We start from the raw sequence: 15,670 nt of genomic DNA on the forward strand, positions 1-15,670 counted from the left end.
GAAAATGTGATAAAAAAATATCATCAAAAAAAAAGTTATGGAAGTTCAAAGTCAAAATGACAGAGCGCGTGCTTCCAATCTCTATACAATTATGAAAGATTCTGTATTTCCGAAAATTAGGGAAAACGGAGGCTTATCAGGTTATCAGGCTGGGAAACCAAAAATCAGGCACATTGGCAACCCTGGTGTTACTGGTTAACGCGCCGTTGTGCTGAAGCGGAAATCGCGAGTTCAAGTCCCTTCGGTGAGCCGTTGTATCTATTTCGAAAAATTCATTGTATTTACGGCTTATGTTTTTTTCACTCTCATATTTCTATAAAACTTTACATCACCTTCAAAATTTGATAATTTTCAGGTACGACGATGTACCAAGACGAATTCAGAACATTAGATTTGATGATTTGATGTTCGTATTTTTAGTCATTTTTCCATTTTTTTACAGTTTGTCATTTTTCTCTTTTTTATTATATCAGTCTCTATTGCCATTTCAGTCATTTTATAGTTGTTTTTGTGTTTTTTTTTTCAATTTTATCACTGAAGTTTTTTTTTTATTTATTTTATTAAAGCCATTTTGTCATTTTCGTCAATGGAGTTATTATCGTTTTTTTTTGTATTTTGTTTACATTTGTCATTCTTGTTATTTTTGTAATTTATATTATTTCTCTTATCTTAGTCATTTTAGTCTTTTGTTTCACTTTTGTTGTTTCTGTGTACTTTTTTGTCATTTTTATTGATTTCGCCATTTTGTTCTGTTTTTCTTTTTGATGTTTTAGTTGCATTTCAGTTTATCATTTAAGTTATTTTTGTAATATTTGGGATTTTTATCGTTTCTAATCTATTTCATAAATTGGTATAAAATAAAACTCAAATAGACTAGATTTTTGTCTCAAAATTGCCCTAAAAACAAGAAGTTCACCGAAAAGTGTTGAATTTTTTTTTCTTGTGTGAGGTCAAACTTAAATTTATGCTTATTCCTCTTCCTAAAAAAACCAACTCTGAATTGTGTAAAAAAGTTTTAACATTCAGTAGACTTGAATCAAAGTAAGATGCAAATCTTAAATGCAACACTACCACATCGTTACGTCACTAATTGCAATGTTACCCAATCAAACTACTGGCAATCAATATACCCTTACGTATTTTTAGCACAGAAATTGACGAACGAAAATACTACTGACAAAAAAAGCACAAAATCAGATATTTCGTCTCCATCACGTAAGCTTTCCTCGGCGAGTTTCGCGAGGGTTATTCAAAAGTTGCCACTAGTCGATTGATGCGAAACGTGCCGAATATCCCTTTTTACAGCTTTATACAACCTATGTCAATCCGATTGTAGATGTTGATTCCAGTATACCTAACAGTGAGTCCGGTTATTCAACATTTGCAAATTATAGGCCTATATAAAAGTCGGACACTCAAAGCACAGGAAAAAGTGTCCGGTTCGAACCCCAACCAACGTTTGAACATAGTTGAATGGCTCGAAAAAGGTCAGCGAATGCAAATCTACCGATTGAACCTGATCTTCGAAGAGGCTGCGCGGGACGGGAACTCCCGCAATCGCTCTTTCTAGTCGAGATCGGGGCCTAGCCTAGTGACTCAAGGGGCAACTTCAATTCGATAGAGTGGTGTTTGTCACGGGTTTTCACAGCGATTTGCATGATTGAGCAGCAGTAAAATCGGTATCAAACTAACTAACTGGAGAAGAAGAAGAACAAAAATCGGTGCAACACGCGCGCTGTTTTGTCTCCCCGAATGGCTTTGGTATTATTCGGTCAATCAAACGAAACAATACCTAACCGGTCTTTTTGCGGAAGCGTCTCACTGGGTTAGTAGGTGTTGAAGCAAATCGCTTCAAAGCGTGATAAGGGAGCAAGTTTTCAAAACGATGTATCTTTAAAATTTATTTCAAATTTATTCAAATCGATTAGATGTTGACATATATTTTTCTCCGTGATTGTGTAGCATCGCCTAATATTTTTACAGGATCTTACCGTGTCTTATTTTTTTCAATGGACATGGGGCTTTCTATTAGTGCTATGCCAAGGAACAATTTGTGGTCCCGAGATTTGAAATCGGAAACAAAACTCAACATAAGAAAATAGTTGAGAAAGTACATCAAGGAACCGATCTTTTCATTTATGGGAAACAGGATTGCAGCTTAGGAACAGTAACGGTATTTTCTGCCTCCTTCATCCAGTTAACAGAATTGAGCTGTGCGTTTCACAGAACAGAGAGATTTTTTAATTACTAAGTGAACCAGGCCGAACGTTTTTTGATATTGTTTTGTTTCTAGTATGAAAAAGACACTTCACAGCGAAGCATCGCTCGCATGGAGGCCAGGCCAATAAATATAGCAAAAATGCTGCCGCTGCTCCTCGTTCCTCCCAAACAACTATTTACGAATTGACGATTGTCGTTCTCCTCCTGCTGCTGCTGTCGGCTTGTTGTCAACAAATTCAGAACACGAGAATGGCGCGCGGCGATTATTCACTTGACTGTGCTGACTCTTCCTTTGTGGGTATACATACGAAGGGACGGCCAGTCAAACGCGAGAAGCTTGTTGAATAAGTGCCACTGCTCTCGAAGATTGTTGTTTATTATCGTCACTTTTGTTCGTCGTGCTTTTTGGTGGCCTGAATGGCGCGTTTTTTTTTTTCTTCTGAATAATGATTGTAAGCACAGACTGCCTTCCAGACAGCCACAATCTATAACGCAGAAATAAGCATAATCAACGGAAACGGTTTCACTTTCAACGATTGCAAAACCACCGCCGCGATGAGGGACCGGCGACCCCGACGATGAATGGAATTCTAAATTAAGAATGATCCATTAAGATTTCCATTGTCTTATCAACGACACATTGTAGATTCTCTCAATACAACTTAACTGTTGTTCTTGATTTGGCTTATTTTGACTTTGAGCACACACAATTTTCCCTTCGCAGTCAGCAACAATGGAAGACAGGCCTCTTTATGCAAAGAGGACGACCTTCACAGATCAAGAACCAAGAATCGCTTCCAGACAACGACGACACACCGACCGGCGCGCGATCAGCTCAACTCGATTTTTGTTGTATCATTTTATCAAGAAAGAAAAACCAGTTATCCACGGTTGTGTCTGCAGCAATTCACGTGTCGGACAGATGCCAATCCCTACGAAAACACGAAACCAGTATTGCTGTGGCTGGACCTTTCACGGTCAAGAACTTTATCGAATTCACATCAACGAACTAATAAAATTCTTTTCCGAATGGTCTTCGATTAGCCGTAGTCCTAACCTTCACGATCGCACGCGCACTTTTTTTTATTCTGCCACTGCTCAGCCAAAACTAAGTAGAATAACTTTGGGTTTCCAAATCGAACTTTCTGATGTTGATCCACACGCGCGCCCCTGTGCTATCTGGACCAAATCAACCTTCACCGGTTCTGGAAAAGTAAGTAGTGGTACGACGACAGAAAAAAATTACTCTTAATTCACGGCTTACAACCGGTGCCGTTCGGTCGAGACGAAGAGCCTTTCGTTGTTGTTGAGGATAACGCGACTAGACAGAAACACCCATCACCGAACGCGATCGACTCAAGACTGACTGAAGACTGACTCGAATCAAGTCGAGACTTAGTCTAGCCAGTCTCGTCGAGTCCCGAGGAGAATCGTTTGTCTCTGTTGAGCGAAGAAGACGGTACTGCCGGACCGGACCGACCGGGAAATTGAATGGAGCTGAATTGAAACCAGCTGATCCAGTTGCCCCAACCAAGCCAAAAAAAAAAGAGCCGATCAACGGATGGATGACTGGCTTGGAGGTATGTTTTGTATGGTTAAGTTTCGCTGAGCATAGCAATCATAAATTAAGCTCTACCAACTACTTAAATAAAAGGCGAAGGGAACAACGACGATAGGCGCGTGGAGCGTAGCTTGTAGATGAGGAATGAGAAAAGCAAGTCTAAGTATGCAGTGCGCTACTGGTGCATTGAGAAACTAAACGCCGGAAAGAAGCTTGTGCTAGCTGGCATACTGCTAAGAAATTCTCACTAAAAATTTTTTTTGATTCACAAATGGTTTTATTAAGGCCTTTAATTTATAAGGTCACCACAAGATGTAAACAATCAAAATCAAACTGGATCCCATTCGATGTGAGCGTGTAAAAACAAAATCTTTGTGACAATCTTGTGAAAAACTATCATTTTAGACATTGGGGCCTCTTAGTGGTCTTCTTGAGCTATATTTCAGTAAGTGGATCATTTCCCTGAAACCCAGATGACCGGCCTGGAGTGAAGCTCTTTGTGAAAATTGTCCTCTTCTGCATTTACGTATGTATTTAACATGAAGTCGGCTAGCGAAAATATCCAATCAAAAATGTACAGTAAGGTTTTTTACACGGTAATACACACCGCGTAAAAAAATCTGTCATGTCTCATGTCTCAAGTCCCAGGTCTCAGGTCTCAGATCTGGTCTCAGGTCTCAGGTCTCATGTCTCATGCCTCATGTCTCATGTCTCATAACTCATGTCTCATGTCTCATGTCTCAAGTCTCAGGTCTCATGTCTCTTGTCTCTTGTCTCTTGCATCAGGCCTCTTGCCTCAGGTCTCTTGCCTCAGGTCTCAGGTCTCAGGCTCAGGTCTCACATCTCAGGTCTCAGGTCTTAAGTCTCATGTCTCTCGTCTAAGATCTCAGGTCTCAGGGCTTAGAATCTTCCAGCTTCAAAAAAATTTTGAGTGTTTTCCTTTGAAAAAGACTTATATATTATTGAATATTTTCTCTCAAATACCGCGTTTATTGCGAAAACCGCGTTAATTCCCGAAAACCGCGTAAAAAAGCCGTAAAAAACTTACTGTATATATGAGCCAAGTTGAAATCAATCAATCATTTAGTAATGGTAAAAAAAAATCGAGATGAACTGTAGGAGTGTTTGGTCATTCCCATATTTTTTCCTATGTTTATTTTTTTATTTTAAAATTTCCTATATCTTTTATTCTCATTTTTTTCTTCAATATTTCTAAATTACATCGAACGGGAAAAAAGAACCAGAAAAAAGATTCTGTGAGTTTTTTTCTAAAGCAAAAATTACTCCGGGATTCAAGTAAGTTGATTCTTGATTTAAAACCTTCAACTTTAAAAAAAATCATCACTCTGCAGTGTTGCCAATTGTATACACAAGTCTTCAACGGATTTGTACCTATTCTTAACAGTTGATCTTGATCTAAAAAATTTGCTCTGTAAGGAAAAAAACTGTTCGCCTATTTTAATTCCGCACTCCAAATTAGTAAAAATCAGCTTTGGAATTCCTTAGCATCACGAAAAATCCCACATTTTGTAAACCTGTGATAATCGTTCTTAAAACGTCCCACACCACGTCACACAAAAAGTGAAAAGTTTTGAAACCTCAAAAAGTTGTTCAAATTTGTTACACAACCAAGTATTGACATAACGGGATTATTTATTGTATGAAAACCCTATGCCACTTTAAAAACCGAAAGGTGCCATAGTAAATCAATGCAAAATAACTTATCAATCGAAAAGTTTTTAGGGCGTTGAAAGAAACTTGCTTGATTGCAGTTTTGTTTTTCGTGCCGGTACTTGGATTTCGGAGGAGCTGTACCATGTGTATCAGCCAATGCTAGATGTGTGTAGTCACCCCATGCAATTCTATCTAATACGGAGCTCTGAAGAATTTCGATTGTTAAAAATACTCGTTTCGGTGGCCGATCGGGCAGCGTGGTGAGACGTTAACGGCATGGACCATCTGCGGCATAAGTTCGATTCCTACCTTGGTACTGAGTGTCAAATAATAATTTAAAATTTTTCATGTTTATTTAGTCTGTAAAGCCAAAATCAGCTAAGCCGGTGTAATGTTTTTTTTAATGATAAAACACTTTGACATTCATCTGATTAAACTAGAGCAGTGGTCGGCAACCCTTTTAGTCGGAAGAGTCAAAAACTTCAAATTTTCAAAGTTTGAAAGTGCCACATTAAAGATTTATTGTTTATTGTTTTCAATACAAAAAAAAAAAAACCAAAATATATGAATGATCAATGAACATGAGTTTCACATAAACAATGTTAAAATTATAAGGGTTTTTTTTCTAACTCCTAAACATGTCTTTTAAATCTGTTTCTGATTACCAATAAGTACATGGATTCTCCTCCAGATCGCCATCTCATCTAACATGGTTCGATTTTATATCAATTTTCATACGTTGACAAATATCGTTTCAAGAAAATTTAAATTTATCAAGCTTAAATGAATACTTTGGATTATTTTAAAGTGAATGATTTCAACATATTAACATAGAAACATAGAAAAATACTAAAAAATTACTAAGGTTTTTGTGACATTTTCCCAGTTTTAGCTAATCCTTTCACGAATTCAGTAGTATGAAGCAAAATTTAACTGAAGTTAATGTAGCCGAAATATTGCAATTTTAAAAATTTTGGTCCTGACGCTGCATATCTTATTACAAATTTAGAACTTTAAAATTCATGACGTCGAGCGAACGAGTCTTCAGATTTTTCAAAATCTCGAAAATTAAAAATCTCATATTATTTTACATGTTACTCTTCAGTATCATGCGTCCAATTGAATAAAGAATTAAATTCAATACATTGTAAATTATCCATCAATGCTTGCTAAAGCTTAGATTACTGGAAAAAAATCTATGGTTTGACCAGTATAAATATGTAATAATATGAGCCTACATTGAAAATTCGAAATAAATAATAAAGAAACAGTTATTTTAACTGGCAATATCAGTTCCACGATACCTACCTACTTTTAAAGTTTCAAAACAAAATAATAAAAATTATCAACGGTGATTTACTCTAAATCAAAAATGAAAAAAAAAGTTACTGACACTTTGTTAAAAGTTTGTGTACTTTTGGCAACTCTTGGCTACAGGCATCCGACTTTAAATTTTGAATTTGTTCATAGTCTCAAAGGTTTACTTTTTTAATACATATAATATAATTATAAAATAAAACTGCAACGGGGGATAAAGATCAATTTATTGATATTTTCAGAATTGAAATTTTCTTCCATTCTCAACGCTGATTCGAGTTTGAATGGCTGTCAAACTTTTATTTGTACATATTTCTCAATCCTTAGTTTTGGAATTTGAATATTTTATTTATTTTATTTATTTATTAGTCTTCGATAAAAAAAATATTGTTTCGCACAGACTTATTGTAGGTATCTTTTTACTTTTTTTTTTAATTATTTGTTAGCAAACTTTCCAGTTTTTTTGTACGTATCCTGGCTAGGCAAATCCGGGCATTGGGTTTTCTAAATTATAAACTCATAACCGGGCAATAACCGGGCCAGTTCAGCCAAAATCTAGCTATTTACTATAAAAAGATAAGAGAAAAGCTGAAAAATAAAGACATGAAAAATATTTTTTACCGAGGCACAACTTATCTCAAATTTCCAAAAAAAAAAAAACATGCAAATTTAATTTACTTAAACAAGTTCTGAATTTGGAATTTTGCGAAAATTATTAATATCTAATCCGAGTAAAAAACTAGGCTTATTACCTCGATATCCAGGCAACCGGACTGGACCGGGTGTTTTCCATTTTTTTTAATCCGTACAATTCCGGTGAAAACCGGGAAATCTGAAATGCTTATCAGGTATACATTCAAACACATTAAAATTATCGTTTTCAATTCAAATAAATAGGATAGGATTGAGGTGGCTTCCAATATTTTTAAGTTCTTACGAGTCAAAGTTGTAAATATTTTTCGAAATGGTTTATTGGTTCAAATACGATTTTGGAGATTTCAACTGAACATTTTTCAAAGAGAGCAAAAAAAATGATTGCAAGTGCTTAAAACATAAAACATAATGAGGGTTACGTTGTTCTGCAACGGATGTAATCTTGAAAGATTTTCTTCTTGACCTATGAAAATTCGTGTTCCAGGTTCAATTATTGGTATAGCAATTTTTTTTAAAATTTTAGTTAGAGAATATTTAATACTTGCGCAGTGAGTTAAAGCCACAGCTTTACTTCCAAACAGCCGCATACGGCTCGCTAGCCGCAGGTTGTCGACCTATGACCTAGAGAATCTAAATTTTCTATTCGTCGAAATTTATTCAAATAAAAAAAACGAAAAATTCGAAGCATTTTTCTAATGCAAATTTACACATTTTTGAAAAGTTAATAAGGAAAATGAGATGGGAAAAAAACAGATTTTAAATGAGCTTTTGCCGAAAATTCTATTTTTTTTTATAAAAGACAGGAAATAAAGGAAGTGACAAGGATTTACAGATGTTTCGAGAATGGCATTTGAACTATTATTTCAGATTTCATACTTTGAAACTGATTTATGAATACTTTCTTTCTGATTTGAGTTCAAAGTTTTTGAACTTACTTCGAGTCCAGTATTAGAATGCTGAATATGTGTTATGCTTCTGAATTTTAGATCTCAATCTCGGTTATAGTTCTGCATTTGAAATTTCAATTTTGAGTTCGACTTCTGATTTACAATTCTTAATCTTCAACCTGAAATCTTGATCCGATCTTTTAATTTGAATTTTCAAACTGAGTAATGAATCTAATTTGAAACTGGACTAGTATGCCGAGCCTCGAACAAAATTCTGAATTTAAAATTTGGATTCTGAAATCAGAATTTTGAATTTGGGTGCTGAATTGTGTGCGTGATTTTTAACATTTGATGGGAAAAACGCACATTGTGGAAAAAATCACAAAATATTCACTTTCGCTTCCCGTATATTAATCAAAGAAAAAAACTAACGCCTTTATAAAGCTTCTGAATTTTTTGTTTTTTGATGAACACATGATTTTGTAAAACTATTCCCTTTGCTTACAGTTTTTCCTAGTTTCAAGTTCTCAGTTATTTTGTGAATATTCTACAGTATGTATAATTATAAGGAACAGTTTTTTATCGGTTGCTTAAACATAATGATACTGAGTCAAATCATGAAAAACTTGACTGAAAAATTGAATAAACTTCTAGCGTAAATTTCTAAAATTTCGTGTATGATCGTATGTATGAGCATGCGTATAGTACACATTCCTTTAGAAAAACCTTGACATTTTATCAGGGTTCAGAACGCTGAGTCACTAGATACTAATTTTCAACACATCAAACTATGTAAACATAGAGCAGTTGCTGTTTAAAGCCTTACGATACCAAAAATACGTGCTAGCTAGGTGATTCCTATGAACCTACAAGCAACGAAATAACTTACTTCAGTAGCTTAAGAACTGCCTTCCTCGCACTCTCAATTAGCGTCGCGCCACCACCCGGTTCCAATGAATGGGTAATCCTACCCCAGCCAAAGGTGACCAGCCCGAAGGTCAGCGTCATTAACGTGCTTAAGTTGGTGGTGGCGTTTCACGGTTTTTTCTGTTTTTCCGTTCGTAACTAGAAGGTAGCTCAAAGCTAAGATGGACTACGTACGTACACACTTGACTGTGGGGACTGACTTACGGTAAAAATTAATAAAATGATCTTCAACCAGCCTGTGTCTGCGGAATGTGCGTTCCTCACTTGGTCGAGAACATTTCGACATCATTATTTGTAAACTTTAAGGAACAATGAGTGTGAAATTATGAACATGGCGACCGTTAGAGGAATATTCCTGTAGGGGACTATAAGCACTAGCTATAGCCTCTTTTTGCTATAAAAATGGCATTTGGTACGAACCAAAATTCTCACTTTGTTGATGTTCGATGCACCTCATGTTTTAAAACAGCAAAAAATATTCAAATTCAATCCAGTCTCGAAGCTTCTTTTTGGATAGCGACAGCTTTATTTTATATTATACATAATTTAATCTAAAAAATAAATAAATGTCAGAACCGCAAAAACAGGTTTTCCCGCCTATCACATCTCGAAGCCACCGAGTGCAGTAGGTACGCGGAAGTAAACGGGCGATAATTTACCTCTCATCAAGAGATTTGCTCGATAGTCTAGCTAGTCCTATTTCGAACGGAACCGCAAACGGCTCAACGCTCGGCTTCTTATAGTAGGTTCATATCTCCAACAAAGTGAAATGCAGTTGCCCCGAATGAACACACCTTCATCATACACACCACACGACCAGTTATCCGGTGCAACTGTCGGCCTCTCTAAGTAAGGCTGGTACTTGTACGTCGGCAGTTGACAAGTACCGTACAGTAAAAATCGACATTCCCCGTGACATTGACACTGAATGATTCGTTTTGTATGTGCTTTTTTTCCTCTCTACTCCCACCAAACCCGATGGGGTTGAGATGGATCTGATACGGATACCACTTTTAGTTAGGCGTTGAGTTGAGATAACTGTGGTGTGAATGAGCAGCGAGCTAATACATAAGGGGGCGTACGCGTACGTCCGGAGTTCATTAGCTGCAGCTTCGGCTTGTGTGTGTGTGCGTGCGCGTGCATGTGAGCTGTTTCGGAAGATATCTCTTCCGGTTGAATGAGGAGTTCCAATTTTAATTGTGAGGTTAATTAGGTGTAGGTCAGGTTTCAAGAGATCTGCATTAATTGTCAGCATTCAGTAAAAGGCAGTATTTTTACCAGAATCTGAATAACGAGTCAGAAAAAAAAGTTAAGTAGAGATAATCTCGATATGAATACACTAGGTTTAGAATCTCTGACGAAAGCATTTATTTCCGACTAATGGTTTGCCTATTCAAAGGCGTTAAATATAGTATAACTTTAGACGCTTCCTTACAAATCTAAAAAAAATGTTTTGAATAAAAATCTTTGAATAAAAATAAATCCAAACTGAACTTTTCCGCTAATCGATTCACGGTTATAAATCGTTGGATCTCATTCAACTCTCTTCCACGTTACCATTCAGCAATTCGCTGGCAAATACAATAAAGTGGGACCATCGAGGATTGATAACATAGCAAAATGCTGATCGCTACTACCATACCCTGGTCTTTGTTTCAAATCGGTTGCTGTTATCGCTGGCGTTGACCCACGGATCGGTAGCAACATACAACGCGATTGCCAGTTGGCACTTTTATAAACGGAGTAGGTTTTTACCATATAATAAAAATGCTCGATTAACGTCGTATAAGGGAAAAGCAAAAAATCCCATCTCCCGATTCGTGATGTAACGGTGTGGCTGATGTGTTTTCGATTGAATTCACTGACAACAAGCGGTTGTTTCGATCTTTTAGGTTTGTGTACATACCAATGTATATGGGATACAAGGAACTGTTGAAGCTTACCTGAAAAAGAAGAGAAAATGTCAATTTTAGCAGAAAACGGAAACAGGTGTATTAAATTGGAAAAAAAAATTATTTATTATTCAAGGAAATAATGTCTCGAAACTAAATTTGTGCATAAACAATACCCACGATCTACTTAAGCGTATAGTAGTGTGGAGTAAACATAACCCACGATTAACTTAAAAATTAAAATTAACTTCATGTTTAATGATTTTTTTATCAATAAAAAAAATCTTCCCTACATAGCAACACGCAACATAGACATTGAAATCTAACCAAAAAACGACATTGCATGATGAACGACTATTATTTCTTGGATAAATGTGACAGCAGTTTGTTAACAGAGCAGAACTTTTAACTGCACAGACTCTGGCGAGCTAGACCCAGCGTAGGCTTAATTGGTGGAGTGTCATGTCACAGACACGCAATTGTTGTTCAAAATTTGTGTGGCTTTCAAGCTGGGCACAGTTCAACATAGCTATTAAACGTCAGTTTAGCTTGATTATCCTTTTTGGCAATGATTTCAGTAAACAAAAAGAATCGTTTAACCAGGATGACCAGCGTGTTTCCATTTTCAAATTCGCGTTTTTTTGGTTTTCCCGAATGATTTTTTTGTTTCGATTAAAGTCGTTTTAACATTTTAACGTCATTCGCGACTTATATCAACGATGCAATTGGCGGACAGTCATTGAAAAACTTATCCTGTACAACTGTGATCGATGTTTACTCTTGGGCTCGAACTCACGGACATCGGCTCAGGAAGCAACTGAGTTCGAGCCCAAGACGGAAACGGAATGAAATTTTATGGATTTTGCGGTTTGCAAATACACAAATGAATATTTTATCAGTTAATCGAAAACTATAATAAATTCTTATAAAAGATGAACATAAAAGTTCTAGTGGTCTTAGAATTTTCAAAAATTTAATTTTAAAAATCATAAAGTTATTCAGATAACGGTGATGTTTTTGTGATTTCTAAAGAAAATCTCATCAAAAATTGTCACCTTTTTCCCAATGTTTGACCATAACTTAATTTTTTTGATAGAGGAAACTCATTAATTTTGGATGAGCTGTTATTGGTCTTCAGAACTCATCGACACACAAATTTGTGAGTCACGTCACTCGAGTCGCAGAATAATACCCAACTTCTTCCAGCCATCGGAAATCAGCAAACACATGCTGACCGCAGCGCAGCTGAATATCGCAAGATGAGCTCTTTCAGCGAGCTTCTTCTTCCGATCTTGATCCCCGGCAGGAGTCGTTGTCCAACTTGGCTCTGACGTCGGCAATGAGGTAAGGCTTTCAACACTTGAATTTGAGTTTATGCATGCTGACTGCAGCGAAGCACAACACTACGAGAGTGAACCCCGCGGCGATCAGCTTCATCCAAGCTGGACTGGACCATTTCTCCCTGCCTGCGCTGACCAATCTCGGCTTCGGATCCCGAAGTACTCTTTCCGGTTCTTAGCAAAGAACTCACGCTACTATTCACAGCGTAGTTCGAGAAGGCATCGAGAGTAACTCTGCGCTCTGGTTGGCTTCTGTGCCTGACGAACTCCTCTGCCCTGGGCGCTAGTACTTGAGATTACTACTCTTGGCTAATGCTTTATTCCAATCCAGACGTATCTGGGCCCATAACCTGTTCAAATAAGGTTTTCTACGCAGGTTTCAGTGATGGAATAGTTTTTTTTTTTGCCAGGAATTTACCACTAGGTGTTGTTTATCTCGAAAAATAATTTTGTCAAAAATCACCTTAAAACTATAAAAAATATCAAAGGGGGTGGCAAAGGAAATTTAAAATCGAAATTTTAATTTTGATGAACAATGATTTAGAAATGCATGAAACGTCGGGATCCAGTGTTATCTCGAAAAAAAATTGGTCAGAATTCGACTTATGGCACTTAGTCGGTTTTCCGACAAATTCCGGTTTCGGTTTTCTAAATTCGATGGCCCATTTGGCTGCCATCATAACTCCCGATTTTCCTGATTTGCTGACCATCCTGTTTAACAGAGGGAATTTTGCTGTAAGCATTACTAGGAACCCAATGCATAAATGTTATATTTTTTACAAAAAGGCTTGTAACGTTAAAGAAAAATATCAAATTTGTCGGTTTTGTGCATTTTAAAATGCATTTTTGGCTGTAAAATTGATTGTCGGTGTATTAATCAGAAAATTGAGTTGCGAATCACACAAAACGGGTGCAGTCAATCGAAACAAACATGGAAATTCTCCAGCTCCAGTCAAGTATATTATAAACTAATAGTTGTTCTGCACGGTAGACTTGAAAAGATAACACAGAATAAAAAATCAATTACCAAAAAATAACCAAAACCAACAATGACAAAATGACTCTTCAACCGAAACGCAAATAAACACAACACTTTCGGTGGTGTCTTTTTATTGCTTTCACAAACATACCAACAATTGAACAACGGCGTATCACATCGAATTCGGGGAAACCATCGAGGCTCCCAGTTTGTGTTCTCTTCCGTTCAGGTTGAAGTTGCTTCCGTCCCCGCCGATAGGCCTTGACAGTTTTGCCGGGAGAATATGTGAAAAAAAATCCTGCAAATTTCTTGCTATTTCAAACGAATCGTATAGGTACTGAAAACTCATTTAGTACCTATAGTCCCATAGAGCATGTGTTAATTCGATTCTAGCAATGATTGCCCGGCCGGCAGGCCGCACAACCGGCGATGAAAGGCGATAAAAAATAATTATGAACGTTTGCAAGCAGTTGGTCGTTTTAGTTTGAAGCGTAGTTTTTTTTTCTAAGTAAACGTGGTTGCCTACCTAACGGGCGCATTCAATCTTGAACACGTCTTCAAGTCGGAAGTAAGAAGAGCTCGTCTATTCTCGAAAAAGTCTCTTGAATTTTTTTTTCCGGGAATTTACCACTTCGTAGCATTTTTCCCTATATGAAAAGTCTCTTCAATGCTGTATGTGATTGATTCAAAAATGTATTTTCAAAATTCGTCATTAACATTTTTTTTTAGATTTCAATCGTACGAATATGATTATATTCTTCATTATTTTGTCTTTTATAGGCCATAGAGAATTGAATTGTTTTATTCGATGATGCCACACGGCATAGATGATTTGTCTTGATTAAAATCGCTAGTATGATGGCGACATTCATAGCAATAAAAGCCACACCATGAGCTAATTTAATTGATACCGTTATTAACGGCCAGCTGTGCACGTATTGATTGCAACACACGACAAAAAAAAATCATGTCTTCGAAAGACAAACTCTAATGGTTAGATGTCTTGAGCTTTTTGCACATTTAACTTAAGATATGAAGACATACATTAACTAATGAATTCAATTTGTTTGCAGTACTCTCGTCTGCGAAAAGTGTAACTAGAGCTTTTACCAAGAGCTCATTAACTTCCCAAGAGTCTTTCTGATTGATGATCATGTGACTAATTAATACAAACGACATAGTTACACGGGTAATTAGTGAACTATCAACTGGTATGAAAAAGTGATCAAATCTCAATTTTCGGGAAGATTAAACAGATTCTTTTCAATTAATGCATCAACTCTCTCCTCCCATCAGTAGCAAAGAATGTGAATCGACCGAAAAAGTGCAAGCTTGACTGAGGAAGGAAATGATATGCAAAATGCTTGTCGCTTTTTCCGTCACGCAATGCTTCATTTATCGGAAGGTTCATCAACAACCTAACAACAAACCGATTTTGTGGTTAATGGTTCAGACAGCTCAATAAGGGTGAGCGGCGATAATAGATTTTCTATTATCATCTGAAGCCGTTTTGAAAAATCACTCTCTCTATTACACCGGGCCAGCGTGCGTTTCGCGTAGCATGTGTAGTAAAACTTAAGTAGTCCCCTATTACTTTTCTTCTCAATTACGAGCGGCCCCGTTTCACACCATTGTCGTCGACAAGTCCGTTGCTAGATTTCACACTTGTAAAATTGAGATGTTTACATCCGTCGACCGTCGATGATGAAGATGATGGTCGCGGGCTTTGATCTTGTCAGTAGCCTGCACCAACTCTTGTTTCCCTCATTTCTATCGCCTAGTTGAATTACTTTTTTGTTTACCACCATCTATCCATTCTACATAGTTACTTCCCTCAGTCGGGTTGCAGCAATCGTGTGCTACTTTCACCTAGTTCCAGTTGCATGCCTCCAGTAGTTGGTGGTTGCAATGATGATACACCCACCCTCGATTAAGGTTGATGACGCTAGAAATAGGCACAACAAGTGCCAATTTCACTTTTAGCGTTGGAATCTGGGTTGCCAGGTGCCCAGATTTGTCTGTAAAACCAAGACTTTTGACCCTTCGTCCAGATATTGGCCAGACACAGATTTTGCCCAGATTTTTGCTCAGAGTGCCCAGATTTAACAGACTTTTGAAATTGAGTGATGAAATCAATATTTATGTATCGGATTTGATCCGTAAGTGCCAGATTAGACTGTAGATCTCACTTGTATTCATGGGTATTCGACCAATCATTC

At 36.9% G+C, this 15,670-nt stretch overlaps 1 protein-coding gene across 6 annotated transcripts in view; it reads right to left on the reverse strand.

The window, feature by feature from the left end:
• The window catches only part of LOC129754032 (mannosyl-oligosaccharide alpha-1,2-mannosidase IA), a 67,622-nt gene that overhangs the window by 30,010 nt on the left and 21,942 nt on the right, over positions 1-15,670 (reverse strand). For 2 of the 6 annotated variants that reach the window (XM_055749919.1, XM_055749912.1), the window contains exon 1: positions 3,467-3,661. The exons of the other annotated variants lie outside the window; for them this stretch is intronic. The gene's annotated coding sequence lies outside the window, so the exon portion shown is untranslated. Of the gene's footprint in view, positions 1-3,466; positions 3,662-15,670 lie in introns of those variants that run through there. 6 annotated transcript variants of the gene reach the window in all.

The sequence above is a fragment of the Uranotaenia lowii genome, chromosome 1 (assembly GCF_029784155.1).
Source record: "Uranotaenia lowii strain MFRU-FL chromosome 1, ASM2978415v1, whole genome shotgun sequence".
In the NCBI taxonomy this organism is placed as follows: Eukaryota; Metazoa; Arthropoda; class Insecta; order Diptera; family Culicidae; genus Uranotaenia; species Uranotaenia lowii.